We start from the raw sequence: 8296 nt of genomic DNA, 5'->3' as shown, positions 1-8296 counted from the left end.
TCTTCTTCTCTTCTTTCTCTCTTCTTCTCTTCTTCACTCAAGAACCCTAACTCTTACTCTTTTAAAATGGAACAAAAATGATCCACAAACAGCCTAAGGCAACAATATAACCTCAAAAGAAAAGATTTGTGAAAAGACCAAAATGCCCTTAAATTTTCCAGACGGATTCCCTGCCAACTGCCCAACTTTCAAAGGGCATAACTCGCTCATACGAACTCGGAATCGAGCAAACTCGGTGGCGTTGGAAAGATCGTTCCAAGGGCTTTCCAAACATAACTAGAACTACTCCTGGATCATCCTGATCTAGGAGTTATGACTGCTCAAAGTTGGCCAAAAACTCACTGATTTCCCACACTTAACCAAATTTCCAGATTCTGAATTTTTCCAAAAGTGACTACTTCCAATTTCAAGCTTCTTCTTATTCATTTTAAATTGTCAGAGTTACACAATTAAAACGAAATTACATATAAACCCCTCATAGAACCTCATTATAAAGTCAACACAAAGTCATAGGCTCTTGCTTAACCTATCATTTTTCCGAGTCGTTACAATATGTTTAAAAACATTTCCTCATCCTCAAACTTTGAGATTATTGCTCAAAAGGTTTTCTTAAAAGAGATAGTGCTCAAAATTCCTCATGAACTCATTTGGAAATCGAAGTTTCCTCTCATTTTAAATGTAAAAATATTTAATCTTGGGAATAATTAGTTCCCATATATTTATTTTGAAAAATGAAAATCAACTATCCTCATCCTCTTCCTCATTTACTCAAGTCTTAAATTTTTTTATAAATAATTGTAAAAGACTTCTCAAAATAGGGTTCATGCCGAATTATGAATGTGAACGACTGAATTCAAGGTTTTTAATGACAATATATAGGACTAAATACTCAGAATTCAACAATTCCAGAACTCAAGGACTCAATGGTACAGCTCATCTCAAGAATGCTCGACTCATAGCGTTCATGAGGAATTATGGGCATGACCGACTCAACTCAAGGACTTCCATGTATAACATATGGTAATCCATAATTATGAAATATTGTTTCAAAAAGGGTTAGGAACTTCATACTCAAGAACATAGAATTTGAAGATACTACTCCTCTCAAGGATACTCAATTTATGGAGTTCATGCGAAATTTATGGGCAAGAACGACTCGACTCAAGGATCTCAATAATAATGTAGGCTCATGAATACACTCTCTTCATTCTCGTACTCACTTACTCGAGTCTTGAAACAATTGTAAGTTATTGTGGAAGACTCCTCAAAAAGACTTGAAGGGACTTTCTCAAACTTTACTTTCAACTCTACCTCGAATTTGAATTATGAATTCAACGATCATGATATATAGGATTTCTCGATGATTAGATGTAGTTTGGATAGTAAAAATCAAGAAGTGATCAATGACATGGTTTAATAGAACTCAAACGAAAAGAAAGGCGGAAGAGTAGGGGACCTAGCGACCCTGACGCACTAAGTGGCGCGGGGCGCCATCCCCTAAACTTCAGAACCCCTTCCCTGGCGCACTGCAGGCTCCCCACGCTTCCCCCCTTGGCACATCTGGGGTGCTCCGCGCCACCCTCTTCCTAGATCATTCCGACAAATTTTGTTTTCAATTTTCCTGCCTTACCCCATCTAGATTCGAATGATTTCCTCGAAATCCTCTTAGATTCATATACTAAACATACTTAAATCAAAACCTACCAAAAAAATCACTCATTTACAAGATCCTCATCTCAAGAACACAACAACACTTCATTAAGAAGGAATGAAGCTAAATCCTCAAGAACCAAATTACGGATAAAAATCATATGATTGGCATGTGGGTGAATGAAACCAATAATATGAGAACTTACATACCTTAAAGAACTAGGTTCTTGGCGAAATCTTGGATGAACGCTTGAAACCTTGGACTTTTTCTCTTCTTGAATCTTCTCTCTAAAGTCCTAAACATTTTGGGGATGAATGAAACTGATTCTAATCTGTTTATACCCTAAACTGGGTGTAATTCACGCATAGACGAAGTGGGAGTAAGGAAAAGACTAAAATACCCCTCCTTAGTTCGGGTGGAAAGGCCCTATCTAGAGAGGTTGCACTCAAACAATCTTATCTCCCTCATCCGAACTCGGATTTTAGCAAATTTAGTGGAGTTAGAAAGAGGTCTCAAAGATCTTCGATTAGATACCTCATGGGCCACCTAATTCATTATGTGCTAAAAGTTATGGTCATTTGAAGTTGACCCAAAACATAAAACAACTTACAGATGACTTGGATGAATTTCTCTTTAGTTCTTTTTAGAACTCAAGGTGCTACATCTAGTGAGATTAACACTTAAGAAAATTTAAATTTGTTAGTAAAATCTTACTCACAATGAAGAATGGTTCGAGTCTCAGCTCAAAAAAAATAATCCGGGGTGTTACAATTGAATATACTCATCGATTATATTTTTGTAAAAAAATAATTAAAACATTAAATTAAAATTAATTTTTTCACTTCCATCAAAGGGAAAGGGCATATGTTAGTCATTTGTATAATAGTAGGGGTAAATATGAGCCACTTTTATATGGAGGGGCATGTCAACTCTACATGACAAGTTTCTTTTTTTACTTCTTACATTTTTACGCTAAAATAGAAGGAAAAAAACAAAACAAAAATTAGATAAGGATAAGTTAATGCTTAATGGGGAAGAGATTTATAATTCTTTGTATATAGAGGGCCTTCCTCAATCGCATTACATTTCTCCATGGGCTTAAAATTTGTCTTTCTCTTTATTAGTATATTAGCTTGCGTCGATAAGGAACAAATATATCCCTTAATTTTGCGATATTGAGAATCATATCCCTCGTAAAATAATATGTGCATGTATATATATACCCTTATGCTTAATTAATGGTGCACAAATACCCTCACACCAACTATGTAGAATAAACGTAGGTGAACAATCACAATTTATAATTACCCTAAATATATGTATTTTTAATTAGATAAATTTGCAAGTATGAGTTATAATTTCTTATAAGACTTCATTATTGACTGTTTTGGTAAAATATAAAAGTCTAATAATATTTTAAATAAATATAGTTTTTTTTATTTTCGGTTGTCAATGAATGAGTCATTTAATTCTTTGTTTTATTAAAAACATTATCTTGTTTTCAAAAATAAAAAAATATCAAATTTCTTTAAGATATTAGCCTTAATGGTGGATAGCCATTTCAAAGGGACATTTCCTTTTAAGTGCAAATAAATGTATTATAAATTCGGATAAGGGCCTAAAACAACCTCAACTATTCGAATCGGTACAAAATTACCCTTCATTCACCTTTCGGCCCCCAAATACCCCTCACGTCAACCTTTTGGTTCATAAATATCTTCGATATTAACCCTTCGGGTCATATTTGAACTTATTGTTAATAGCTCCCCTAAAGTTAAATAATTAAATGCTTATTTAGTATGTTGTCTAATTTGATTGGTTGAAATTTAAACACTTTTCAAATAAATAAAAAAAAAGGGAAAAGAGTCTGAAAAATGCTCCAACTTTGGCCGAAATTGTTGTTACGATACCAAACATTCTGGAGGACCTTTTACACCCTTGCAGTATTTAATAGTGTATTTTAAAGGTATATATGTGCCCACGTGAACACGCTACTATTAATAATTATGCAATATTTATGATGTCCACGTGGGCACATATATACCGTTAATATACACTATTAAATAATGCAGTGGGGTAAAATGTTCTCCAAAAAGTTTGATATTGTAACAACAATTTCGATCAAAGTTCGGATATATTTCGGACCTTTTTCACAACCACATATAATTCATATTTTGGTACAATACACTTGACTATAATAGTCATGAAATATTATTTATTTCATGATATCTTTCTATTAGCCTATTTTAAATCAATGCCCAATTTATTATAGCTGAACTCATAACTTGGGATCCATCTAAAATGCACATATGAATGTTCATATAAAATATTTATTTTTTATTAATACAAAATTTTCTATTAATTATTCAATTCTCTTGTTCGTTCCCTCATTTATTTTTATTTTTATCTCTTTTTCTTAATTGGGATATTAGAGACTCAAACATGAAATGAACTTACATGTTCATATTCTTTTAATTTATATTATTACCATGAGTGGGGTTGGGTGGGGAGAGGAGAAAAGATTATTTTTATTCAATTATTTTGAATTTTCGGTACATATAAAAGAAAAAATGCTATTAAATTATCTTCTATTGAACCAATTATTTTTACATGAATGTCCTCGTTATTATCCTCCTTTTTTTTCCTATTGTTTTGTAGTAAGTTTTAAAAAAAAAAATTAACATGATGGACAACATTCAAGAAGAAGAAAAAGTACAAGAGAGAAGAAGTAAAAGGAGGAGGTGATTTTACTATGGAACCCAAAACTAGATTAATCATATGAGCTCATATATTAAGTAATTTCAAATTATTTTAACGGATAAGGGCCTAAAATACCCTTAAACTAGGGATTTGGTACTATATTGCCCTCCAATCCACCTTTTAAGTGTGGGACGTTAGAATTATACATTTTTTAGCCAAAAGATTGACGTCAGGATATTTGGGGGCCGAAAGGTAGACGGGGGATAATTTTATACCTATTCAATGAGTTAAGGGGCATTTTAGTCCCTTCTCCGTTATAAATTAGATAAAATTTCAGCTACGAGTTATAATTTCTTACAAGACTTTGTTACTGACTGGTAAAATAAAAAAGTGGAATAAAGTTTTTATTAAATATAATTTTTTTTTTATTTTGGTTGTCAATTAAATATTTATTTACGTCTTCTTTTTTTATAATTATCTTTTTTCTGAACAAAACATTCTAGATTGCTTCAAGATATCAGCCTCAATGGTGGATAGTCAGATGAAAGGGATATTTTCTTTTAAGTGAAAAACACTTATGGTTACTAGATAAAAAATAAATTTGACCAACCAATCATATATATAAATAAAGTATAAATTTTCCCTTATTTACATTGCCTAGTTTCAGTGTCAAGCTAATTTTCTTCAACAAAAAGTAATTTTCTAGGATTTCTTGAATTCCCAAAAAAAGTAAAAGCTTCTATCGCTTCATACTGGCTTACGAGATTCTATTCTAGTACTGAATTTTTTATCAATCTCCAATTGGTTTTGATTCCACCATGGTATATCTCTTAAAAAATTTCCTCACTTGTCTTGTTTTATTTTGTATAATTTTTTACACTCTTCGATTGTTATAAATTTGTTGTCGGATAAGAGTTTCAATTAAATTTTGAAAATGGAGATCTTATTTTATTTAATGTTTTTTCTTATATATTTTATTCGCATAAATTATAAAAATATGTGAAGTTAATTATAATTTGATAACTAGATTTTTTCAATTAGCAATATAATATTTTTGTAGTAATTTGTAAGACACAAATAGACATATATAAATTATGGTGCGTTACATAACACCACAAACGATTATATCTTAATTGAATTCATATGGATTGTAGATTGAAAGTTTTTCAATTGAGTCAATTGTAGCAAAAAATATCAAAATTATTCTACTAGTAGAAATAATTTAAAAGAGAATTAAAATTTCATCTGATTGAGTATACCAATCAGAATATCTGTCCCGACCCAAAAATTCAGGTTGTGATGACACATACTACATCCCACCAGTAGGTAAGCCTAACCCATAGCCCAAAATTAGAAGCATCGGGCTATTACATGGATGAAAAGAATCGCGAAAGAAAAACAATAATGATAAGAAGAAAAAGGAAACGAGAGAATCAAATCAATACAAAAACCAACCCAAGACCTGGCATCAGCCAATATTTGAGCAACTAGTTACAATAAGAGTACAATGACAATACAATAATACAGAACTGTCTTTGGAACCAAAATAAAAACTAGTCCTAGTTTAACATAGAGGGAGTGTGATGCAACTCCGAACGCCAGGAGCTCACCCAGATCTCCGAATCCAAGAGATGCTCTGCCTGAGACCAGATCAGCAGCGAGAAATTTTACCACGATCTGTAGGGTGCATTAGTGTAGTATGTGTACCAACAAGTGGTTCTCAGTAAGAAGTGATCATATATCACAGATAACTTAAGGAACAACAGGAATATCAACATAAAAAAACCCCGAAGTAAAGAACAGAGAGTAAATGAAGCAGATGAAGGAAGTAAGGGATGAATCTGGATGTGCTAGCCCATCAACCTAAACATGACAAAGCTCTACTAAAGGAGACAATTAACCCCAAGTTATACTAACAGAAACAATCACTTATGTCAAGTAAAATCCAAGAAGACTATCCCAAACCAAACATGCACAAAAGCATCAAACAAGGGGAACAAGGGCAGTATCTACCTTCAACCAAAGATCCACCCTTCATACTGCCACAAGTAAGAAAATAGTTTAACAATAACCTTACCAAGCCCCTATGTGCCCAGAAGGTACAGAATAACAAACTAACCCCGTACGGCCCCCATATGACGAGCACGCACAAACAACAATAAATTATATTGGTGATAGGCAATGCATAATGAATATGAGTTATTCAATTAAAATAAGTAGTACCAATAGTGCCAAGATATATACACCTACCCCTCATTCCCAGATAGTAAGGTACGTAGGACCCATGCGCACCTCCTAATTCTTATTCGGTGGGTCACACGAATGGAGGAATACATGGGGGACTCGTGAGTGTCCCCATATATCTGCCTGGTCCTGATCAAGGACTTTCCTCTTCATAAGTGTGACTGGATATAATCAACATAATAGTATAGAAAGGGTTAGTAATTCCTCGACCGATAAAGTTAAAATGAGCGCATCCAAGATGCCTCTAAACCTCAAGTCCATTCGTAAAATAATAAAGGTAGTACGACCCCATAAAAGATCAATTTTAAAAGTAATTGGGAAAAACAATCATTTCTCAAAAGTATGTTGAGAACCAATGCATGCACTGGGTCGTACTACTAGTCATGTGAGCATGAGGCTATCAATGCAATGCATGCCATCCCAGCATCCAAAGAACACACTCACAATCATAAATAGGATAAGAAGCTCTCACTACTAAAGTATAGGAACTAACCTGGGATCTATCTTGTACTCGGGCCAAAAATACCTCAACCAACTCAGTAGAGATAAAAAGAGAAGGATACGAGTTAAAAAACATAGAAAAGGATCACCACGAGTCAACAAAGTGAAGGAGTATACAAGGAACACCCCTTCCACCAAAATATACCACCAAAAGTGGTATAAGCACAACAAACCCCATATTATGAGAAACAAAGCATGGAATGGAATCCAAAACTAAATAAAGGTATAGGAACTTCATCACATGTACAGGTCTAACCAGAGCGAAACCCCACAAGACGTACGACCTCATGCTCCCCAAACTAACAGAGGAAACCCAACTTGAGAACTGATGTGAGGCTAAAAATACATATTTTTTCATTATTTCCTCACATTTATTATTTATATTTATCCTTTTTGAGCGTGAATTTTATGAATTGTGCTAAATTGTGTATTTTATTTATAGAATTAAATTGGTGGAAAAATAAAGATGTTTGGAGCTAAAATGAATAGAAGGTTGAAGAAGAAAATCAAGGAGACAGCTTAATGGAAGGATTGTAATATAATATTAATATTTGTGCATATGGAATAAATTGGAGGCAGAACAGCGAATTGCACCTGACACGTGTCACAAAGACCATGCATCAGCGTCAGCAACCAAAAAAATAAGGCGGTTTAGTGTTTACGCGTACCGTGTGAAATCCAATTCTTTTGGGTTTTCTTTTCCTAATTTGTCTTGAACTTAATTATTTTATTTAGGGTTTCTATATCTATAAATAGGGCATGAAAAATTATTCTTCAAGAAAGAGGCCAAGAACCAAGATACAAGACACAATATAAATTTTCTTCTAGCTTAGGAACTTTGGAAGAGCCGCCGTGGAGGCCGGAGAATTGTGGTTTATTCTTTCTTCTCCTTTATTATTTATTTGTATTCGTGATTAATAAAATATAGTTTAGCTATTGTTCTTATCTTTTTATGATTAACACAAGCATATTTATTTTAATAAATTTTTGATTGTGTTTTTTGAGATAATGAGTAGCTGACTTTCATAACTAGGGTTGTGGAAACCATGAGCGATTAACAAAGTATGAATAGTAAATAAGCAGTTCTTGAATAGTATTTTGCATGCATTGATAATTCTTTCGTTTAGAAGTCTTTTTAACGAGTGCACATGTTAGAACTCGCATTGTTGCTACTTGCCGGACCGAGGAGGTAATCAACAA

The sequence above is a fragment of the Solanum tuberosum genome, unplaced genomic scaffold (genome assembly GCF_000226075.1).
Source record: "Solanum tuberosum cultivar DM 1-3 516 R44 unplaced genomic scaffold, SolTub_3.0 scf00205, whole genome shotgun sequence".
Classification (NCBI taxonomy): domain Eukaryota; kingdom Viridiplantae; phylum Streptophyta; class Magnoliopsida; order Solanales; family Solanaceae; genus Solanum; species Solanum tuberosum.
Note: the sequence above shows the minus strand (reverse complement) of the source record.